The sequence below is a fragment of the Carlito syrichta genome, unplaced genomic scaffold (assembly GCF_000164805.1).
Source record: "Carlito syrichta isolate Samal-C Ts95f unplaced genomic scaffold, Tarsius_syrichta-2.0.1 Scaffold314291, whole genome shotgun sequence".
NCBI classification, from domain to species: domain Eukaryota; kingdom Metazoa; phylum Chordata; class Mammalia; order Primates; family Tarsiidae; genus Carlito; species Carlito syrichta.
In genome coordinates, this window is record NW_007258387.1 from 211,622 (window position 1) to 235,565 (window position 23,944).

General features: G+C 37.6%; 1 protein-coding gene across 1 annotated transcript in view; it reads left to right on the forward strand.

Annotated features, from left to right (window-relative positions):
* Window positions 1-8: 8 nt before the first annotated feature.
* The window catches only part of RGS17 (regulator of G protein signaling 17), a 129,306-nt gene continuing 105,370 nt past the window's right edge, over window positions 9-23,944 (forward strand). The window contains exon 1 of the mRNA XM_008071341.1: window positions 9-150. The gene's annotated coding sequence lies outside the window, so the exon portion shown is untranslated. The remainder of the gene's footprint in view (window positions 151-23,944) is intronic.

Here is a 23,944-nt window from a genome sequence, read left to right on the forward strand (position 1 = left end):
CCCTGCATCCTCGCTTCTCTCCCTCTCTCCTCGCCCGCTGGGTGCTGAAGTTGGGCGGATGGCAGCAAACCGGCTCCGCTAGAGGACCCAGCAGCACAGCCCCGCGCCCCCGGACGCATCGGTGCGCTGTCCACACCTCCAGGGGACAGGGTAAGATGTTGCCACTAAACCGAGCGGTGCTAAGTAAATGACACCAAAATGTCTGCTTTGCAGCAATGAATGGAATTTTTTTCAAGGTAGGGGGGGAGGTGAAGGGAAGAGGGGGCGAAGAGTGCGACTGCCAGTGGCCCCGCGGGGAAAGGTGCCCGCGCGGGGGTCTCGGGGCTGGCCACGGGCGGGAGCGGGGGCCGCGCGGCAGGTCTGGGAAGTTGAATCCCGCGTCGCTGCCCGGGCTCTGTCCGCTCGCCGTCCTCCAGCTGTGGCGGAGGGACTGGGCGAGTGTCTTGCCCGCCCAGGGAACCCTCGGTCGGGTCCCCGGAGTTTCCGGGGCGCCCTCGGGGAACCGGTTGGGAGGGCCGGGCTGGCGGAGACCCCGCGGGGGCGCCAGGTCCTGCGGGTTTTCTTTGGTTGGTTGACAGGGAGCACAGTGTGAAAAATCAACAGTGTCTAATCGACAGATCACCTCGAGCGCTATCTTTTTTTTTTTCTCCCTTGTCTTTTCTTTACCTTTGGGAAAATGCACTATTCGGGTGGAGAAGGTGTAAAAAACCCATTGTGCAAAAAGGGTTACAAAAATAAATCGCTTGAGCAACGGTGAAATATTCGAGGTGTGTGTGTGTGTGTGTGTGTGTGTGTGTGTGTGTGTGTGCAGGGGATGGGGGACCCTTTTGTTCTTTCCCCTCCCCTTAATCTAAGGAAAGGGAGTTCTGGTGTGCACGGCACGGGGTGGATTTCACAGCCACCGAGGGGGCGAGGACGAGGAACGCCCACCAAACCCAGAACCGCTGCCCGGGTGGGTGTAGCTGAGCCTCGTTTGCTGTGGGTGATGATGGTTCTTCCTATTACCGATGGAATCACAGTTTAATAGCTGCCTCCTCGCCAGCCGCCTCCCCTCTCCCTGTTCATGTGCCGCTGCAGAGGCTGGGTGCAGACACTCGGCCGTTTCCTCCTCTTCTCCCTGCCTCTCTGTCTCCCTGAAAAATGCTGGAGGACTTGAGGATGGCGGAGGGGCAGAGCCGACCTCGGAAGCAGCGGGTGGGGAGACGCTCCTGGCGAGCGGGAGGCTGCAGGCATCGCGTCCAGGGCAGCCCGCGCCAGCCTCGGGGGTTCCTGGGCTCCTGGAGACCGAGCGGGGGTCGCCTGGCCAAAGGATGCCCAGCAGCCCTGCGGGACCCGCCCTACCCCCTCGCCTCGCTGGGAGACCGGGACACTGGCTCACCTGGGAGAACCCTGGTCGCCCGGGGAAGACTGAGCCTGGCTCTCGGCATAGTTTTCCTAACCCCTCTGACCTTTCCATGTATGCTTCTTTCAATAGTCACTAGAAGGTTTGTCTGCAGAACTTTATAAGCTTCGGAGTTGTTTCTTTTTTTCCTTAAATTGTTTTACATTGAGATTTCTTTCCATAATTGGATGGCTATCTCAAATAATAAAGGGAAATCTTAGTATAGTTCCCATCTAAAATAAGCATTTTTGAGAGATGCCATCTGCATTTCCGGCGTTCATACATACTGGTTTTCCCGGTGATGAACCTTCCGAAAATCATTTAATTGGGGGAAATGAGAAATAATTTTTACCCCTGTAATGGAAGATAATTTTTTTTGTTGTTGCTGTTTTGTGTTCTTAAAGTCTTGCATAGTAATAGTAGCAGTTACCCATGATATATACATTATAGCTTTTGTATCTAATGAAAAGGTGATTTGTACTCATTAATTCAAATGAATGAGAAGTTTGACCTTCTTTGGTTAAGTTACTATTGTTAAGCTATTTCTTTTGTTAACATGAACTAAAACAGTAATTAACACACTCATGGGAGAATAGATGTATTCACTATTTTTTTTTATAATCTCAAAACCTATATTTATGGCAACTATGGGAAAGTAGTTTATTTACAGTTTTTGGCAATGAGAAAAAAAGTGTTTATTATTACAAAAAGATTGGGTGGTATTATTTATTGGATTAAATGAATCTCCATGGTAATGACACCTGATCTCAGAGCCATGGGCAAATCATTCTTCCTTCTGAAATTGTAATCTGAAAGATTATGGAAATCATCTAATTTATAGAACAAATGACATAAGGTGCTTGTTATACCAGTTTAGACCATTTTTCTCTGTTTCTTCAACTGTGCCTTGGTGTTTAGAACCCATGGAAGGGAATTAACAAAAAGAGTTAATTTGCTGTTCCATTCAGTTCTAAAGCAAACAGCATTTCCTCCTCAAACAGGTATCTTTTTGGTTTTAGTTCATTTGAACTCAGAATGTTGATGGTCTAAGTCTATTATCATTCCATGACTTTTATACTTTTGTATAATAATAATAAACCTTCTTTCATATTTATTACCAGCGGGGCTAGGGGCTTTGGGAAAAACTATATATTCTTACCTATTTGACTTTATTGTAACAGCAAGTAAAAATGAATAATGTAGATCTAAATTCAAAAATTTGGGTTGACTCATAGACTAAAGCACAAGAAAGAATTTACCTGTTAATCTAAAGCTGTAGAAGTAATGACCTTTGCATTAGAAGTCTATCTGCTGAAATATATGGGCTTTCCTGGAAAAGTGGAAGGTTGTCCTCAGTAATGAGGTATGGAGTTAACAGGAATGGGTAGCCACATGAGTGCTGAGAATTCTATTCCTGATCGTCTTCCAACTCTGCTTACTTTCCAGTGAAGATATTGCAGTACTCAGAAGGGCAAATTCAAAACTGCTGTATACTCAGTGGGTGAGAATAATGTTATATGATGTTAAAAGCATTTTATTTCACCTGATTGCTATAGTTAGAGTACAAGTGTGAATGTATTGTGGCACTTAAAATTGTATGACATTTCCAGGGGATGTGGTGGGTCCTCAGATAAATAAGTTTTTATAGAAAGCTTTTTAAAAATAAAACAATCCTTTGCTATGGGTAGCTAAGACTTTCGGTGCTCGATTGTTGGATACTCCCACCTTCCTTCTCTAGCCCCATCTCTTTACTTATCCCCGAAAAACACTTTCCTCACTTCCAAAGAAACTTGTTTAGACTACTGTCCCTGCTATCGTACCAGCACCTAGCACAGTATCTGGCAAAAGGCAGGTGTTTAAAAAAATAATTCTTAAATGAATAAATTTTACAGAATAAACATGGCTCACAAAAGTCTTCTAGGATCGGAATTGCATTTTTTAACAGGACACTCATGCTATTTAAGAAGTACACAGTTTAAGATCCTATAAATCATGTTCATGGCCCTATCCTTAAAGGAAGCAATCTTCAGAACTGTCACTTTGTGAATATGTATGTCTGTAATGTAACATTTAAATTATTAATTTGTTTCCAAATTACAAAAGCATGAACTGTTTATTTCAGATACCCTAGAACACATAAAAATGTATGAAACAGAAAATGAAAATTACCTGTGGGCAGGCATGAGTGTGGTGAGCACAGATTTGGAGTCAAACTGACTTTAGTTAGTACACTGGCTCCTTCCTTTAATAGTTATTTTGCCTTAGGCAGGTTACTTACCTGCCCTGAGCCTCAGTTTCCTCAGATATACAATGGGGATAAAAGATGAATGCAAGTATAAATATAATGCATTGTATATAATGTGCTGAATATAGTGCCTGCAATGTACTGAGTACTTATTATCTCAAAGCCTAGAGAACTGCTATTGAAAATACAGAGCAGTTTACCACCAGCTCATTTACTTTATACAAATGTACTATTTTTAAATAACTAGAACTTCATACTTGCTTTTTAGAAAATTAACAATACTGTGTCGCTGTCTCTGAAGAAATTAAAATGGATATTTTTCATATAATTTAGTAACTACAAAATAATCATATGAATTTTTAAATCTATTTACCCATTCTTTCATCACTGGATTTTTACCATTCTGCCCAAATTTCATATACATATTTTTATTGCAGCTTTTCCTTTAGACTTGGTGCTTAGAACATCTAATTCTTGCCAACATAATACAATCTTTTAAAAAGTCTTTGCTAACTTGTTAGGTGAAAATAGCATTTTTCAAACTTTATTTCTTTGGTTACTAATAAGACAGCTTTTTTTTTACATTATTGCTTATAAGCAATTTTTTTTTTTTTTGCCTTTGAGGATAACTTGTTTAAATCTTTTGCTGTATTTCCATTAGTATACTGACATGTTTTTCTTATTTGTTTGAGTGCAAATATTAATTTTTTTTATTAAAGGTAAAAGCAAACAAGGAAAGGATATGCTTAGTGGCAAAGACGACATGTGGCAAAGACTACAAAGATCATTGTGGCTAAACGAGAAAGTCTAGATCAGCCAGATGATCAGACCTGCCAAGGTGTTCATCACACTGTGTTATGGTACCTGGGCTTTCTAATTTCCACAGGGCCTTTTAGAAGTCCAAGGTCACCAAATAGTTTGCACACAGATGCCTTACCATGAGAATCTTGTACATGAAGAGTTATCAGATTTGCACAGATTTTTTCCTGCCAATTGCCAGTGTTGCAGAACTTTTGCATTTTCCTGAGATAAATGGGGTTGGAAGGAAAAATGGGAGTAGGTGGTGATTCTAGGGACATTAACAGATTTCTCATCAGAATGAAATCAATCCAGCTTAATTATAAAACCATGTCAGGTTAGAATCATACCTTATCTCAAATTTTAAGCTCCAGGTGAAATTTAAATATTTAAAAGGTAAGAATTTAATCTATTAAATTAATGAGTTCTGTGTCTGTCCTGCAATGTTTCACATGATCCATTGGTTTTGTAAGCTCCTGGTTTTGACTTTTTACATTCTATGACTTTTGACAAATTTGGTTTCAAAATTTCAGTTACTGAGCTTGGAAATTCTGTAAAGCCCTTAGGTATTAAACTACATAGAAAGTGTAAAATGTTTTGATCATCAGTGGTCCCAGTTTATCAAATACAGTAAAACCTCAGTAATTCAGAAGCAAAGAATCTGGAATTTATAATGACGTCAGGTACCTGTGGCAGAAGCAATGATCTGTGGTGGAAAATAAAATCCCACTTCAAATAGAAATGGATTTGAATTTTTACTTTACAATTTACTATTTACTAGAAGCGCAGGTTTTTCATAAAATTATATAAGTATTTTGTCCTGAGAATTCTAACATGAATAATAAGCACTTAAAATCTTCTGTTGTTCTTAAACTTTGTATGTGAGACTTTTTGTTAATCCCTGTGTCAGTAAGTATAATTTTATTATAGACAATGAGTGTGGTTCACAAAGCAAATATTTACTTCCTTATCTTGGGTCACAGCCTTTTCACAGCACAGTACTGCTGATTGGCTATTGTAATACACAGGTTATAATTCAAGAGCAATGGCATTACAATAAAACAGACACCACAGCCCAGGGGAAATTATGACATAAATGAAATGAGCAGGTAAGTGTTTATTTCATTTCTTCAATTATCTCAAATCTCCCCAATAGTGTAGTGAGTTAAATCCAGTGGAAATTCTTTTGTGAAAGTTGATAACACTTTATTGCCAGTCTCAATGAAAGATGGGAACTTTTTAAAAATATTACATAGGTTATCTAATCTAGATATTTTATGAGTCAGTTATGCTCTAGGTAGACCATCCTATGTCCATGTCCCATGTTGCAAAACTTTTCCACACTCTCAGGATCAATCAATCACAATTAAGAAATATTATGTGAAAAGTGACAGTCAATATGATTTAGTTTAGCTGGTGCTCAAAAGTATGTGAAAAATTGCCCTTGAAAGAAAGAGACTTTAAAAACAGAAAATGTAATATGGTAGAAAGTGGGTTTTACATCCAAATAACCAAGGATTTGGCCATCACCCCTTTGAGCCTTAGTATCATTATATGTAAAATCGGAGATAGTTTAAAAAAAAATAAAGGATTAAAAGAAATTATGTATATAAAAATGATTCATATTATTGACAATCACTATGCAAATGTAAGATACTATACTTGAGTTAAATAATTGTACTAAATACAAGAAGCATCATGTAGATAACAAGTGCTTGAAGGGATTTTAATTTCTTTCCAGTATTTGTCTTAACTAATGGGTCCTTATTAATGTTGAAGTTGCTCTCCATGTATTTCCTGTGTTATCCTTTTCTGACCAGCTTGTTTAATCAACCTGTTAGATGAACACTCATTCACTTATAAACATTTTTGAGGACCTACTATGCACTGAGCTCTGTGATATGATTTTTGGATGCAAAGATTAATTAAACATAGCCCCATTTCACAAGCAGTTCACATGTATGCTTTCTTGACTTATTATTTTGGTTTTAGCTGATGAGTGCTAGTCAATCTTAGCATATAAGTCATAACGAAATACATCGTGGGAGTAATAAGCAAGTGTTTCCTTAGAATAAGCAAGTGTTTCCTTAGAATTTCATAGTTGAGGCTAGTTGATCTCAACATTTCTGAGCCTCTACCCCAAAGTTCCTGCAAGCAGTTAAGCACAAATTCAGAGATAAGAGGAAGGAAACCCAGAAGTGGTTCTGCTGGTGGATGATTTAACAACCTCCACCAGAACAGGAAAACAACAAAACACTGCAGGCATAAATCTCTTTGGGAACCTATTCCAGCACCCAATTCTCCCTTATTAAAGTAAAGAAAATGTAGACATACATCTGTACTGTGCCTTTTCCCACCTCACTTAAAGGCCACCTGGGTAATCATCCTAATATAATTTGTTTTCTAAAATGTTGGCATAGGAGATGTGCAAGGGGAGAAGGAGGGTGATATTTCTGCCCACATTGCCCATGCAGTAGCAACATTTTACATTTTTTCCTAATATTGTTGCAGTTTCTTTTTCTTTCTCTCTCTCTCTTTTATTTATTTATTTTTTTTGAGTTGGTATCTCTCTCTGTCACCCAGGCTGGAGTGCAGTGGCACACTCACTGCCACCACAGCCTCCACCTGCTGGTTTAGGTGATCCTTCTGCCTCAGCCTTCCAAGTAGCTGCAATTTCAGGCATGCACTATCAATCCCGGCTTATTTTTTGATTTATTGTAGAGAAGAGGTCTCACCAAGTTGTCCAGGCTGGTCTCGAACTCATGAGCTTAGGCAATCTTCTCAGCTCGGCCTCCCAAAATACTGGGATTACAGGCTTGAGTCACCATACCCAGCCTGTTGCAGTTTCATCTTTGACAGCAATCTCTTTATCATGTACACTGACCAAAATCCCCGAATACTTTGTTCCAAATAATAATAATAACAACAACACGATTTTGAGAAGGAAAACCATCTTCAGTGTCACTAGGGTAATTTTCTAAATCTAGCAGTTAGATTTACCTTGATCTAGGAAGATTTGATATCATTTTATAAAATCAGAATAAAGTCCCCAAATCCTTTCTAGCAATATGTCGTGAATATGCAGTTAATTTGCCTAAGGATGGAAACGAAAGATATTGACATTGTAAATGAACTTGAAAGTAAGCTCTACCTTCATGTCAGCCACTAAATTTAACATCTTTGTCACTAAACCTTTTACTGGGCTGTTAATAAGTAACCCTGTATGCTAACTTGAGGTTTGGATCTATTTCTTTCTCAATTTATTTCTACTCAGCACTATTATACAGTATTTTACCTGCGACCTATAAATTTAGTATGATCAAGATTCACTAGCTAAAAGCAAAGGAAAAACTAATATCTTTTATGAGAACACTAAAGCATAGACACGCTTTAAACAGTACAGTGACCTATATAATTTATAAGCTGTTATGACTAACTTAATGCTGGATTGTGAATTGGAGTATTAAATACTCTAATGTAAATCAAAGTATTAGATGTTTCATTGTAAATTAGAATATTAATATTTTCCCTACGTACTGTTTGGGTGAAACTTGACATTTGATTTTTTTAACGTCTCTCTCTTTTTATTATCTTTATTAATAGAAGCAGTAATATTTCTAAATAGATAAATTGAGGAGGATACCTGGGCTTGGTGGCACATACTTATAATCCCAGCACTTTGGGAGGCTGAGGCAGGAGGATTACTTGAGCCTGGGAGTTCAAGGCCAGCCTGGGCAACATAATGAGGCCCTTACTCTACCAAAAAAAAATTGTATGATCAAGATCCACTAGATAAAAGCATGGGATAAAATGATATCTTTTATGAGGGCACTAAGGCATAGACATGCTATAAAGCAATACAGTGGCATATAATTTACAAACTGTTATGACTCACTGAATGCTGTATTGTGAATTGGAGTATTAAATACTCCATTTACTCCTCAGCTACTCGGGAAGCTCAGGTGGAAGGATTGCTTGAACTCAGGAGTTCCAGGTTTCAGTGAGCTAATGGTGCCACGGCACTCCAATGTGGGCAACACAGCAAGATGCTGTCTAAATAAATAAACGAAAGAGTATCAATTCTTTTTGTACAGTAATACTCCACAGAAAAGTAGATGTTACTGTTATTTTACACAATTTTAGGGTATTTATATAGGTTTGTTGTCTGAAATTTAAAATATATCAAGAACTCAAATGTTAAATCTGTCAGGAAAAAAAAATTAAAAACCTACTGTTTCAGCCTCTTCTGGTAGTCAGATACAAACTTCCCTGATTGTTGTGTTCGTGCCATGGTACGAGTAAATAATGTTGGCAATTTTGACTCAAGCTGTTAATGCCCATGTTTTCTTTATCTGCTCATGTCCAGTAACCTCAGTTTTCACTGTTGAAGAAATATTTTAGAAAAACTTACCTTTAGAAAATTCAGCATCTAAGACCCCACGTATATTTGTATGAATGATGGATTTAGTCAAAAGCTATATTTAGGCCGGACTCAGTGGCTCAGCCTGTAATCCCACGCTTTGGGAGGCCGAGGTGTGTGAATTGCCTGAGCCTGCGGGTTCGAGACCTGCCTGGGCAACTTGGAGAGACTTCAACTCTACAATAAATCAAAAAATTAGCCAGGTGTGGTAGCGTGCACCTGTAGTTCCAGCTACTTGGAAGGCTGAGCAGAAGGCTCGCCAGAGCCCAGCAAGTTGACACTGGGGTGGCAGTAAGCATGCCACTGCACTTCAGTCTGGGCGACAGAGTGACACTTCAACTCAAAAAAAAAAAGGCTATATTTATATGTCATTTTTAATACTGTAAACCAGTAAATAAATATTTTATATATTGGAATTCTCTTCAAAGTTTAACATTTAGGAAAGAAGATTTTGTGTGTAAGTATATGCACATATGTATGTGTTTCCCCTTTTATTCATGGATTGAGAGCAGGAATCGACTGACATGGTGCCTGTGTGATCATAACCAAGTGTTCAAGGGGAAAAGTACATATATTTTTCAATACAGGGAAAGGTACCAGTGGGAAGGAGAAGGAACGTCAAGTAAAAAGCAGGAAGTCTGGTTCAAAAAACAAGACTATTAGTTAAGAACTCATATCTTAAAGTATAATATCATTCAATACAATCTTATATAACTCAGCTGTATTATGTAACCACTTCCAGTTTCATGAATTCATGTGATCTAATCTTAAGAAGGTAATTTTTCCCCCATTATTTCAGTAATTTCATTGACTGAACATCTGAGTAATGCAAGTGGGGTTTCATAAGGTAGAATTCCATTTTTAAAATGTTAATTCCAGGAAGAAAAAATATGAAGCAGTTTTCTTGACCTGATAACAGGTTATGGCAAGTAGTTAAAAACTCTTACAGGTGATACCAAAGTTCAATCATGTTGATTAAAAAAAAATCTAAATTTTTATTTTTTAAAGCAACTATTTTTAAGTATGTCATATATAAAATAGATTTTTTTGTGATGTAGAGACATTTATGTATTGCTTCAAAATACCTGGAGTAGGCTCGGTGGCTCAGCCAGTAATCCCGCGCCTTTGGGAGGCTGAGGTGAGTGGATTACCTGAGCCCACAGGTCCGAGACCTGCCTGGGCAACTTGGCGAGACTTCATCTCTACAATAAATAAAAAAATGAGCTGGGCGTGGTAGCGCGCACCTGTAGTTCCAGCTACTTGGAAGGCTGAGGCGGAAGGATAGCTGGAGCCCAGCAGTTCGAGGCTGCAGTGGCCGGGAGCAGCCACTGCACTCCAGTCTGGGCGACAGAGTGAGACTCCAATTCAAAAAAAAAAAAAAAAAATACCTGGAGTAAATAAATTTTTATGTGTAAGTTTTGTTTTATTGAGCAATGGGCAGTGCAATGACTTCGTGTCTAAATATTTACTAAAACTTTGGAGGAGTGGCAAAATGTGCTTGGAGGAGCTTGTCTGCTCATTGCCACTGATAATTATTTTTATTTGTGACTTAGTGGGATCACTGAAAGTAGTTATTCTGTGAGGCCGGTGATTACAACCAATATCAACTTGGCACTTAGAGTGCTGGCCTCTGACCACTAGCCCCGAGAGAGAGTTCTAGTCTGGTTAGATTTCAGGGAAAAAGAAAGAGGTCATGTGCCTGAAAGTACAGTTCAGAGGGTACAATTGAAAAAGTTAAATTAAGGACAGGAAGAAGTAAAAGAGAAAAGTCTTTTGGAAAATTGGCAAATATGACCTGTGTGGGTCTGAATCTCCAAATGTTTGCATTCGATTTCCAAGTTTTCTTCAGGTTCAGCTACTTGTCAGTTATACCTCTTGTATTTCCTGTCACTTTATTCTTAATTAATGAACTATATAATTTGGTCCCTAATCTATGACTGGGAATAATAAAATTAAATAAAAAATAGCTAAGTCTCAAGGAACCTAAGAATTATTTGAATATAGAAGATCTGTGTGTAAATGTTTATTATTATTATATTATAGGAGAGATATAAAATGCTGTAAGAACTCAGAAGCATGTTATTAATTTCACATGTCCAGACCAGGATCTGCCAAGAATTTCATAGAAGTTGTGATGTTTTTCTCAGATTATTAAAAAATAGAATTTCAACAGGCAAAGAAAGGCTTTCCAGGTTCCAAGACAATGTAAATAAAGATAGGCACAAAATTAGGAAAATTCTAAACATATTTTGCATCACAACTTTTCAAAACCATATAGTATATGCAGAATATCACAGAATGTACACTAGCAAGTGTTAATAATGAAAGTGAAAAGTTGGAATTGTCCTTGATAGGCAAAGAGCGTCCTAGAGCTGTCAAAGCAAGGGATTACAGGGAGAGGACTGAGCTCTGGAATGAGCACTTCATCAGGTCTGTGCAGTGGGGCAGTGGAGGGAAATGGGAATACCACAGTTTCAGCTCTCCAGGTAAGAGAAGATGAGGCCTGAACTGGGAAACAGCAAAGGGCCCAATCCGTGGGAAGATGATGATGTGAGAAGATGTTCAAGTCAGAGCCCAGGACTTGGTTAACTAAGAGATTTAGAAGATATAACAGGAGCTGTAAAGTTGACAAGGAGGATTTCAGCCTGTGAGTCTGAGTAGTAGATATGCCATAAAACACGGAAAAACCAAACTTATGAAGAAGTTAGTGAGGAAATACATTAAGTTCAGTTTGGGAAATAGATTCTCATATCCATCAGAGTTCTTATAAATGTTGAACATGCCGTTGATTAAAAAACCTCAGGGACGCTAGTTGATTAAGTAGGAAGCAACACATATGAACATAGGCTATGTCAAAAGAGCCACACGATGTCTAGAATGAAGTTGGTAACTGTTTTATTCTGCCTATTCAAATCACAACAGCAATGTTATTTTGAGTTTATTCTGGACACCATGGTTAGAGATTACAGATGGTGAAATTAACTTACAAAACAAAAATCATGTAGAAGTAACCAGAGAAATTTGTACTTTCTTAATCTGGAATACAGTGGTTCCTGTAGAGAATGTGTGTGTTTCTCCATTTGGAGAAAAGTCGTTGGAAATGATCAGACTAATTCTAAATTGCCCCAATGATAAATGGAAATAATAAAACCACATGGCAGAGTTGTAAAGAGATAATATGTGCAGTGCCCTTGGCATTCAGTGTATCTTAGCCCTTATTGTTACTCTTAGGAATAGCATTAGAACCAGCAGGCACATCATACAGATTTTGCCATCCAATTGGAAATAACTTTTTGACCAGTTAGGTTTTTGTCCTGAGATATGTTAAGTCTGCTATTACTGAAACAGTGTATGGAGAAAAAATACTTGGCAAAGATGTTATGGAGGAGATTGACGGATTGAGAGGTTGAATAAACTATATGCCTCATTCTAACTCTGAGAATCAAGTGGTTCCAGGGAATTTGGAATGCAAACACAAGAGAAAGACTGGGGCTAGAAATAGAATTGGAAAGTCTTTTACTCACAGGTAACATTAGTAGAAAATTGTCAAAGGAAAAGGGGCAGAAAGCAGATAAGAGGTTAGAATAAAATCCTGGAGAATATGTGCATGAATGGACATCTGGAAAAAGAAGGAAACTAAAAACGCACACATTTATGTGTACATTTGTGCATATATACATCCATACATAAGATGGTCAGAATGAAAAACAAAAGCTTCTAGAGAGAAGGAAGATACTGCAATATGTAATAAAACCAAAGAAATGAAGATGTTTTAAAGCCAATTCACATGTATATTAATCTTCCACAAAAGATTGGAAAGGGTTTGAAAAGAATAATCAGCTGAGTTATATTAGGTGGCAGAAAGGATGAGTAAGGTCAGGACCAAGAGGACATGTCAGATTTTGCAATGAGCAAGTTACTTGTAATTGTCTAGAAAGCAATTGTGATTAATGATTTATACCTCGACTATTTCCAAAAAGTTTGAGGCAGCTTAAATAAAAGCACTTTCACACAGGATGGTGAAAATGAAACAAAGATGCAAAACCACAAAGGGAAATAAATAGGAGTGGAAGAGTGAATGTACCACAAAACCTGGATAAGATTCTTATTACTATAGGAGCACTACCATTTAGCTCTGAGGTTCCTGGCAGCCAAAACAAAAGGGTATCAGGACAGGTTACTTATAGCTCACTAATTAATAAAAGGAAACAGGTTTTCAGAATAATTTTGATTGTCTGGCACTAAATTCTATGAAAAGGATATCTTATGGATTCCAGATAAGAGACAGTGACATATTAGACAATGATCAACAGTGATTCTGTTGGAGATGCAGTCTTGCTTGGAATTGCTATCTCTTCTTTAAGTCCTTAGAGGTCAAGATGAAGTTTGTCACCCAGTGCAGTGGCTCACATCTGTAATCCCAGAACTTTGGGAGGCTGAGGCGGGACGATCACTTGAGCCCAGGAGTTCCAGACCAGCCTGAGCATAATAGTGAGACCTCATCTCTACCAAAAAAAAGTTTTAAATTTTGCCAGGTATGGTGGTGGGTGCCTGTAGTCCCAGCTACTCAGGAGTCTGAGTAGGAAGGATCACTTGAGCCCAGGAGGTCAAGTCTGTGGTGAGCTGTGATCATGTCACTGCACTTCAGACTGGGCAACAGATTGAGACTCCAACTCAAAAGAAAAGGAAAAAAAAAAACATGAAGCCTGTAAAAGTCAGGAAGGCAATGATATTTCTTGTGGGCAAAAACTAGTCAGACATTTGTATACTTCTGAGTCTGAAAAGTCAGCATACAAGAGCATCAGGGAAGAAGATACCCTAGAGAGGAGATACAAGAGTCATTCCAGGAACACAGGACCAGAGGGACCCAAGTGTCCTGCAACCTCGGGTCCTTTGCATTGCTATTCCCTCTGCCTACCTCACTCTCTCCTGATCTTTCTCATCATTTAAGTTTAAGTTTAGATGTCAATACTTCAAGGAGATATTTGTTGGATTCTCTGCCTAATGTGGTCCCTTCTTCATCCCTCCTTCTCTATGTCACTCTCTACCAATAATCTGTTTTCTTTATTTCATAATATTTACTGCTCTGTTAATTTATTTTATTTATTATTAGTCTTCCTCCTTCCACAAACTAAAACGTAAGCTAGTACACCAAACAGTGCTGGGGACAGAATGCGTGCTCAGTACACTGAAGGAATCAATGTTTTGTGAATGGGAAAGAATTCAACTCAGTATTGATGTGGTAACTAAATAGAATGGTAGTGTTGGAAATGAAGTAAATTATCTCTAAAATGTTCACCGAGAATAGGAGGGTGATTATGATAATGACACAATTTTTCCTGAGAATTTCCAGAACATTGGAGTTTGGAAGAAGAAGAAAACATATTCTCTTTATACTGTTCTGTCCACTCACCAGGTGGATGAGTACTACTAATAGGAGTGGTGAGTTCATAAATATTTATTGCTCATTTTTATAAGGAGAGGAGCCTAAGTGGGAAGAGTTCAAAAAGTCTTATATTGTGGCAAACCCCCTTTCCTTTTCTATTGGATGAGGTTGTTTAAAATTGTCCATTTAAATTTCAGAGACTATTTTTCAAAACTATCTTGTGCTATTTTTGCATAAATAACTTTGCAAGATTCTTTCCAAGAGTAATTAGCAATATGTGCATCTCCTTTTATGACCCTCTTGGTAGCTAACAACAAAACCCTTGTTGTGGTTTAAAAAAAAGTATGCATCAAAATTGCCTAAAATGTAAATCAAGTTGCTGGCATACAAATAGAAAAGCAGAGGTGCCTGCAAAGAGAAGTTCATCAGCATTGGAGAGCAAACTAGAATCAGGAAGGGAGAGATTGCAGATGTACTAGGAGGTGCGCCAGAGAATGCTTTGAATGTAGAGGTCCATAAAAGTCAGGAAAGCAATGATATTTCTTGTGAGCAAAATCTAAGCGGGCATCTGAATACTTCTGTGTCTGCAAAGTCAATATACAAGAACATTAAAGAAGAGAAAAGTTTGAAAGAACTCTGGAAAGAAGAGAACTCAATAGAGGAGAAGTAAAAGCTGCCTGAGGTGGGTGCAGAAAGAACCAAACACAATTTTCTCTTGACATTGATTTTACAGATACTAAACTTGTTGCCTGTGAGAAGCAAGTTATCAATGAAGAAGAGTCAGGAAAAATGTCATGCAATTTTCTGGAGCATCAATTTTATGCACTCTTGAGAAATTTAAAATGTTTCTACATCAAAATGAAGATAGCTATTAGGAAACAGTATATAATATTTATAGATTTCTTGTTTGTGTGTGTTTATTTGTTTGCTTGTTAAACCTTATGTTTGGAAGAAATTTTGATGATTTAGGTACCATGTTGGGCTTTGCCTCTGGTCTCTAGGGGGCAAGTTTGCAGTTTAGAGATAGTGGAATTCCCCAAGGTTGTAGACAAGCAAAAGATTTTCAAATTATAGAGCATAATAAGTTCAAAAGTCACCTTGAAATTTTCTGAGTCCACAAAAATAATGTGTTCTTTTTTTTCCCTTTCTTCTTATCGCTAATATTTTAACTCATAGCCAGAAGAAAGATATTGTGAGACAAATATTACAAATTAGTTTTTCTCTAATGGCTTTACTTGAAGCATCTGGAATGACAAAAAGAAAGTGTTTTTAACTTAGAAAAAGATTTTAAAATTCTCAATCTAATTTTCCTCATATGCTGAATGGGAAGTTTTGATAATAATATTAACTGAAGTACTTAGTCCATTAACCAAATGTTTGGTTGTTAAAACAAACAAATAAACAAAGACTTTCCTATTTATAATCTGTTAAATTGTTCCACAAGAGGATGTCCGATCTAATGAGTGTTGCCTTTGTGCAATGAACAAAAATAAATTAATTACCATATTCAACTAGGTAAGAATGTACTCTTGAAAAATGAAAATGAGTGCTAAAAGGAAATATAATCATCTCACAAACTTGTTGGGAAAGTACTCTTTTGAATGCAATATGAAATAAGGTAGATTTCATATACACTCATCTTATATTTGAACACAGAACAGTGAATTGTCATTCAAAAGTAGGGGAATAAACAGGAAATTGAAGTTCAGATAATAAAAAAGAATTAAAATGGTGTTTATCTGCAAATATTTCAAACTATAAAGTAAATTCATCTTCTGTAATGTTTTGTTGTTTGTTTCAGTGTTCTGCATTTGCCTTTTATAGAAATAGTCTGGGAATGAGGAGTAAGTGATTTTGGAAAAAAAGTTGTAAATAAAAGGGATTCAGGCTGAAGTGTGTGTGGTTCATTGAGTCACAGTCTCTTTTTAACATATACTTGTTGAGGTACTGTTTTGGGAGATTCAGATTTTTTAGTGCACAAGACAGACAAAAAGTGCCTGCCCCCATGATGCTTCTATGCCTGATCGTTGAGTATTTTTGTTGGCTCATAGTGCACAATTTGGGGTCCTTTATAAAGCAGGGCTGTCAAGTGTTTATGTATAGTGTATGTATACACATGTATATATATGTGTGTGTACATGAACACACACATGCACACACACTGGGGGTGCCAAAAATGTACACACATCTTAAGAGATGTTATCTATGTATTACTTTTAGTTCACCATAATCAGAAGTGCCTGGACGCTGATGGTAACCACTTTGAGGATCTCTTGCAATTGCAGAAGTCAAACATGACTTGTATTCATCCTTTGTTATCGGTATATATTGAGTATTACAATTTTAATGCAGTTTTCTTTCTTTCTTAAACTGTGTAAACTTTTTGGCACCCTCTGTAACTGTATAATTGCAGTTCAAAAAATACTGGAATTAGAGATTAGGGGAAAGAGAGTTCACTCTCTCCCCTTCTGTCATTCAGAGAGATACATGGTTCATAGCATCTGAGGTTCTGGGCACAAGGGGGAGAAGTGAGCTCGTTTCTCTAAGGCTAGAAATCTGATTTCCCTCCAGGGATTCTCCAGGAATGAATCTCCTGCTTCATTTTCATCCCTGAGATGTTTCTTGCATTTACCTGCCAAACTTGTTTCCTATTGTTCCAGGCTCTGAGGTGCATTTCAGAAAATTTAGAGCATAACTAACTGACACAGAGGAATTTTGAGATGTATCAGGAAGTGTAGATCACATTTAGTGGAGGTAGAAAACCAAGAGGAATATGTCCCTGAAATACATATTTAGGCAATAAGATAAGCATGCAATTTTATTTTGTCTAGACTTCTGGGAAAATTATGTTTAGGAGCTGTATAATGTGCAGCGTTGGTATGGGATGAAATGAATAAAACAACAGAGGTAGCTTAAAATTACAAAGCATCTTGGTTTGCCATTCACTTTTGTACTTGAATTATTTTTACTAACAATATTAACCATTCATTACAGAGTTTATTTAGTTTAACTTATAAAAACAATTAAAAGCTTCAAGGTGAAATTAAAACTTTGAATAAAGTATTGTTAAATTTGTATTAAGCGTGGTTTGTGGTATATCAAATATAATTACAATGTTAGGTGTTTGGGGAAAACAAGGTGCCAGGTACCTTTTTGGGTGGGGAGATAGGTAATTTGCAGATTGCCCTATAACTGACAGGAACTCAAAACTTCCAATTGTATCCTAGGAGAAGCACTGTTTTCTAAAAGAACTCATTTGGAGCATTCTGAGCTTTCCTTTACTGTGATTTTCTTCAAAAATTCATAATGGCATATACACAAAAACGAACGGCTTTGTTTTCAAGAATGGCAATGAAGCAAGAAATGATGAATTATCAAGAGCTGTTAGGGATTTGATTACTGCCAAGGGAAAATGAAAGAAATGAATCCAAATGTATTTCAAGAAAATATGTAATGATCGCTAATGCTCCAGTTGTTGTTTAATTTGTTTTGAAATTATGGGCTTGAGAAGACATTGCATGTACTCCACCACCACTTGCAACAATTTAAGGTAAAACAGAGAAAGTGATATTTTTTACAGCTGAGACTTTTGGAATTAATTTTGTAAAATGTTATGTTATTTAGTGAAAGTAAATTTTTATTGTTATTAATTGAGCATGATGACTTACACCTATAATCCCAGCACTTTAAGAGACTGAGAAGGTAGGATTGCTTGAGCCCAGGAGTTTGAGACCACCCTAGGTAACATAGCAAGACCTCTTCTCTACAAAAGATTTTTTAAAAATTAACCTAGCCTGGCAGTGCATGCCTGTAGTCCTAGCTACTTGGAAGGCTGAGGCAAGAGGATCAGTTAAGCCCAGGAGTTCAAGACCAGCCTAGGCAACTTGGCAAGACCTTATCTCCACAAAAAATTAAAAAATTAGCAGTGCCTGGTAGCATGTACATCATTTGAGTCTTGGAGATTGAGTCTGCAGTGAATCAGAATTATATCACCGCACTCCAACCTGGGTGAAAAACTGATACCCTGTCTCAAAAAAAAGAAAAAATTATTATTTCAGTCCTCGATGTCATAGAAAATGTAATAGTTTTAAAGAAGTTGATTTTGTACTTGAATTATTTTTACAAACAATATTAAACATTCATTACAGAACTTATTTGGTTTAACTTGTAAAAACAAAGGCTTCAAGATGAAATTAAAACTTTGAATAAAGTATTGCTAAATTTGTATTAAGTATGGTTTGTGATATATCAAATGTAATTACAATGTTAGGTGTTGGGGGAGAACAAGGTTCCAGTTTGCCATGAACAGCAGACTACTAAAATGATTGTTTAATCCTGAGATGACATTAGTATAACTGGGTTCTAGGTCTAGCTTGAAACTATGCGGGCAACTCACGAATCCTAGCATAAAAAAGGATTGTAATATTCACTCAAGATCAGATCACCATGAATTAACATCATCAGGATGTTTATGATGTCTAAGGACTAGTCTTCCAGGACTGACATTCAACAGGGAGCCCACCTGCCTTACAAAATACTGAATCCTCTCTCCCTGAAAGGAAAATTCCAAATGTAAACTCTATACCATTCAATAACCCACCTCTTTCTCCCTTTTCTCCACCCTCTCTTACTTGCAAAGCCCAATCTACCTACCCCCAGAAAATGATTTCTAATTTGCCACTTCTGTGTGTCTTTGTTCAGACTGCTTTCAGCCTGGAATGCTGTACATGTTTCCCTTCACATTTCTAATCCTGGCTCTCCTTTAAGGTCTAAGTCCTGAGACCTTTATGAATCCTTGTCTGGTCACCTCATAATGACCTCCCCCTCCATTGGAACTGCATCAGAACATGTCACTTGTATTCTTGTCTTCTCCATGAGTAAATTCTTTCCCTTCCCATACTTTTGGAGGGGGGATGGGAAGCTGTATAGTAACCAGTGGTCCACCCAGAACCCTTCTGGCTCACTCCCGCTTCAAATGGAATCTATTTGTAACTGAGGCTCAGTCTACCTCTTCAGGACTTCTTACTTCTGTTCTGTTTCTTTATTTCTGCTCACCAGCTCTCATCATCCTCTTATCTGGACCATGGCAGCAGCCTCCTCACCTTCTTTGTCACTTTCCTCCACTTTTCTTCACCGGGTACCAGAGTGATCAAACATGAGACTCCTGATGCCATCTGCAGCCTGAAAGCATGTAGTGTCCCCCCATCACCTGCAGAATGATACTTTTACATGACATTTTCCCTGATGCCCCCCTGTCTGTCTGTCCCCAGTTCCTGCCACCACTCAAACACCTTATGCTTCAGCCACACTGAAGGAATGAATGAATCTTTAAAAAGTAAGTCATGCTATTTAGGCCTCCTTGTTTTTGCCCATGCTGTCATCTCTCGATGGAATGTTTTACCTACCTTCCTCCACTTGGGACACCTCACTTACAATCACTTTCAGACCTCACCTCAAATATTGCTTTCAATAAAACTCTTTGGCTACCCTTGGCATGATCATAATTTTGCACTTGCTGCTTCACCAGTGAACACTTGGCACAGACCTTCATGATTCCACAACTAAGTTATAAGTTCATTGCCAGGCTTACCTGTCTATACTGTCTAGAAAAGGCCATGTTTTAGAACACAGCAACAAGGTAGATAGAGCCCAAAATTAAATAAGACTGATGAAGTAGACATATTTGGGATGCAGAGAACAGATTCATTGAACCTGACCAGATTCTAGATTGCATTAGGCTGCTCTGCCTGAAGTCATTGTTGTGCTCTGAGTAAATCCCACAAAGTCCCCACACTGGCCTACAAGACTGTGTGATCTTCCCATGTCCTCCACCCTCTCCCCACCCCATACCTTTCTGCACTTATCACCTTCCGCTCTCACCTTTTCTTACTCTGCTCCAGCCACACAGCCTCTTTACTCAGTGGGCCAGAAAGTTCCCAACTCAGCCATTTTCTTCCTCCTACCTAGAATGTCCTTCCCACAGATATTCATGTGGCTCACTTTTTTTTTCATCTACTTCCTTTTTTAAAAAATTTTATTATAAAGATGTGGCTCACTTTCATAGCTCCTTTTTCTTTCTCAGATGACACCTTTTCAGGGATGCCTTTCTTAATCATTATTTAACATTGCAAGTTCCACCTCCTCCCACCTTGTTTTTTCTTCCATAGCACTTAGACATTCTACATGATTTTTAGGTCTTTTATTCACTACTGTATCCTAGGTACTAAAACAGAGCCTAGCTCTTAGTAGCCATTCAATAAATATTTGTTGAATAAATCAATGAATCCATATGACATGTCCAACAGCTCTTCTTATGTATCCAACAGATATAGGTCTCTGAATTATCTTTATGTCCATGATCTAATTTTATATCTGGAGGTTGGTTAAAGTCTGACCTTAGTCAAATATGTTCGGGATTAAGAGTCATTTATCTTGGATTTCAGTCCTGGCTCTGCCACTTGCTAATTATGTGACCTTGAGTGAGTCATTCAGTTTTCCTAGGGCCAGTTATTCTGATTTGTAAAACAGGCCTAATGATACCTAAGTGAATTACCAGGAGTATGACAAGCATGTCAACAATTATAAAGTTATATAAGCATGTTGGTAGCTATTTTTTTATCTATTATCTGTGCAAGGAATTGAAGAGACAACATGGTATTATAAAGAATTTGAACATAATAGTCAAACAGATATGGACTTGAATTCTGTCTCTGCCCCTTAATAACTGTATGACACTGAGAACTTGAGTTTGACTTTTTTTCTGTAAATAAGTAGGAAATTTAAATCTCAGAACTGATTAAAATATCAAATAAGGTATATATCATACTTCAACAATTCTAACATGCACATTTTCACTTTTCAAAAATAAGTGTGCATTTTACAATTATTGGTATCATGGTTCAATGAAATGTAGTATCCACTTCGAAGCTCTTATATGTGAAGCAGGATGATAATTATAGTTTAAAATCTTTCAGGTCATTCTGACAATTTTAAGATATTTTTGTCTCTTCCTCTATTTTTTATCTATGGGGAAAAAGCAGCTTCTAATGAATAATGATAAAGTGGTGAGTTTTGTTTTAAAATGCCTAATAGCCATTATTTTGTGGATGGTATTTAAAATTTGTTTTCTGATTTTACTCAAAAGAAAAGAAATGACTCATTTCTAAAACATTAACAACAAAATAATGTGCCCAGTTCATTTCCTCCTATTAAGAGGCTAGCACTTTGTTTTTCTGGGTTTCTCTACCTGTCTGTGCCTCTGCCTCCTAGTTTAGTTTACACTCTCTCTTGCCTTTGGTTTGGTCATGGAGGACAAGAATAGAAGAATATCCTGGCAACCTCAGCAACTGCACTTTAACATAATATGGTTGCTAGGAGAGAAGGGTAGTAGCAGCACTTGAAAGGAAGTGTGTCTCTGCTGTCCTGAAGGAGCCAGTGGCTGTAGCAGAAGGCAACAGCTCACAGCAGCATCCTCCGCCCTGCCTTCTGCTTCAGGGCACAGAAATAAAACTAGCCAGTCAGTGATAATAATTATGGCCTATTTTAAATAAATCATAAACACAAAGGGAATAAAAAGTTGCTACTAAAGTTATCACCATAAAGATATGAAACATCTCAACCCATTATCTCTTAAACACTCTCCTATTAAACCGAAACTATGAAGGCAGTGTTACCATCTTGCAGTAGGTCATTACTCAGATGTTATATCCTCCTGTATAACTTGTGGTTTGTTGTGGTTTTCCTGATTTTCAGTTAACAAATTGGAAAAGAATAACTGGGAGTGCCATATGGGTTACTGTAAGCATTCTACACCCATTAGCCATGTTCTTTGTTCACAGGACTATAAAAATTCCGAGATGGATGTAGTATACTTCATTTTTTTCATTCAGTTTTATGATTTAGAATCTACCAAGTGCCAGCTGCTGAGTATCAGGACAGTGGCTAAAAATAAATATTTAAGACAGAATGCATAAAATACAACATATACACAATAAAAACAGAATGCCTAATATTTGCATTGTACTTTTCCTTTATTTGAAGAGGACAGCAAAATGTTTTGGACTTAGCCCTTATTAGCATTTGAAAGAAAAGAATATTCAGAAAAAAATATATATTTGAGTCTCCATCTGCATAGGCTAGCCCACAGTTGGCCACTGTAATTAGATCCCTCCACATGGAAGAAAGGCCTGGTGGAACTCTAAGGAACCATCTCCATCCGTGACATTGCCAGTGTTGTAGCCACCAGAGTGAGACAGGCTACAGAAGGCAGAAACTCAGATAGTTTTCTTCCCTACTTGTCTTCATTATGTGCTTGATGAATTCTTGACAAAATCAAGCTTGTTATGTTATACTTGAGACTGACTCAGGTTTACATTCATTATAGTCTATATCTGTATTTCTTACACTAAGGAACATGGGATTTCAGTCATTTAATTGCAAGTTACAAGGCCTATAAATTTCAGCTACCCTCATTTTTTCTTTTTTCTGAAGAATTGATTAACCAGTTGACATGGGAAACTCTTCTGACTTATGACTTTATACCAAGTTATTTTTAATTTTTTCCCTCTTTGGTCTGTATATTAAAAAATGGGGATGTTTGCTTCCATTTGGATATGCATCCATCCAAAATAAAAAGTGACTATAAATTACAGACCGATTTGGACATGACTTAATATGAAACTTAATTTTCTTCTTTGATTAGACTTTACTAGTCAAAGTTCCAGTACCATTGATCATTCTACTCCTTCATGGTCCAAATCACCATTGGTAGGAATGTGACAACTCTATAACAAGTCTGTCTGAATTTTTGTATAGGGTCATGTTCATTATGCTTGCAATTTTACTTGTCTTGTAAGATGTGTTAGTTTGCCAGTTTTACCCCTAAAGAAAAACTAGAAACAAAGTATGTCTCTGGCATGTTACATTTCCTCTTCTCCCATCAGACTTTCTCACAGCATTACCTGGGGTCCAACTGTTAGGACTCATTAAAGAAGTTAGGTGATATGGCTTATCACATCCTTACTGGAAGACTGTGAAGGAGCAATGTGCCTTTGAGTGCAAAGGCAGATAGCTGCCTTCAAAGCATGAATGCCAGACAATGGATTTGATGTCTTACTGATGATTATGTATGCCAGACAATGGATTTGATGTCTTCATAAAAATCCAACATAAGTAATCACCAATAGTTGTATATACCATTAACTACTAAGATCAACCCTACCAGTCTCTAGTGTCCAATTCCATTTTATGGAAGAATTCTTCTGTATTTGGAAATGACATCAGGCATTACTTTTAAAGTAATAGAATCCAATATGGTCACTAATAAGCTACAATTGTTCCACGGTGTTCACAGGAATTGGTTCTAGGACCACCTGACCACTCCCATGTAAGCAAATTCGTGCATATTCATGTCACACAGTGAGCCCTGCAGGACCCACGTATAAGAAAAACTGTCCCTCCATATATGTGAATTTTGCATCCACGAATACCATGTTTTCAATTGCCTTTGGTTCAAAAAAATGCCATGTATAAGTGAACCTCCCAACAATTCAAATCCATTGTTGTTCAAGGGTCAACTATATATAGTAGAATGTGCATGGACTCTGAAATCTAACACACTGGGTTAAAATATTATTTCCATTGCTTAGAACATGAGCAAATTGCTGAAATTTTTTCAAACTTCAGGTTTCATCTCTAAAGTGGAGAGAGTATTTG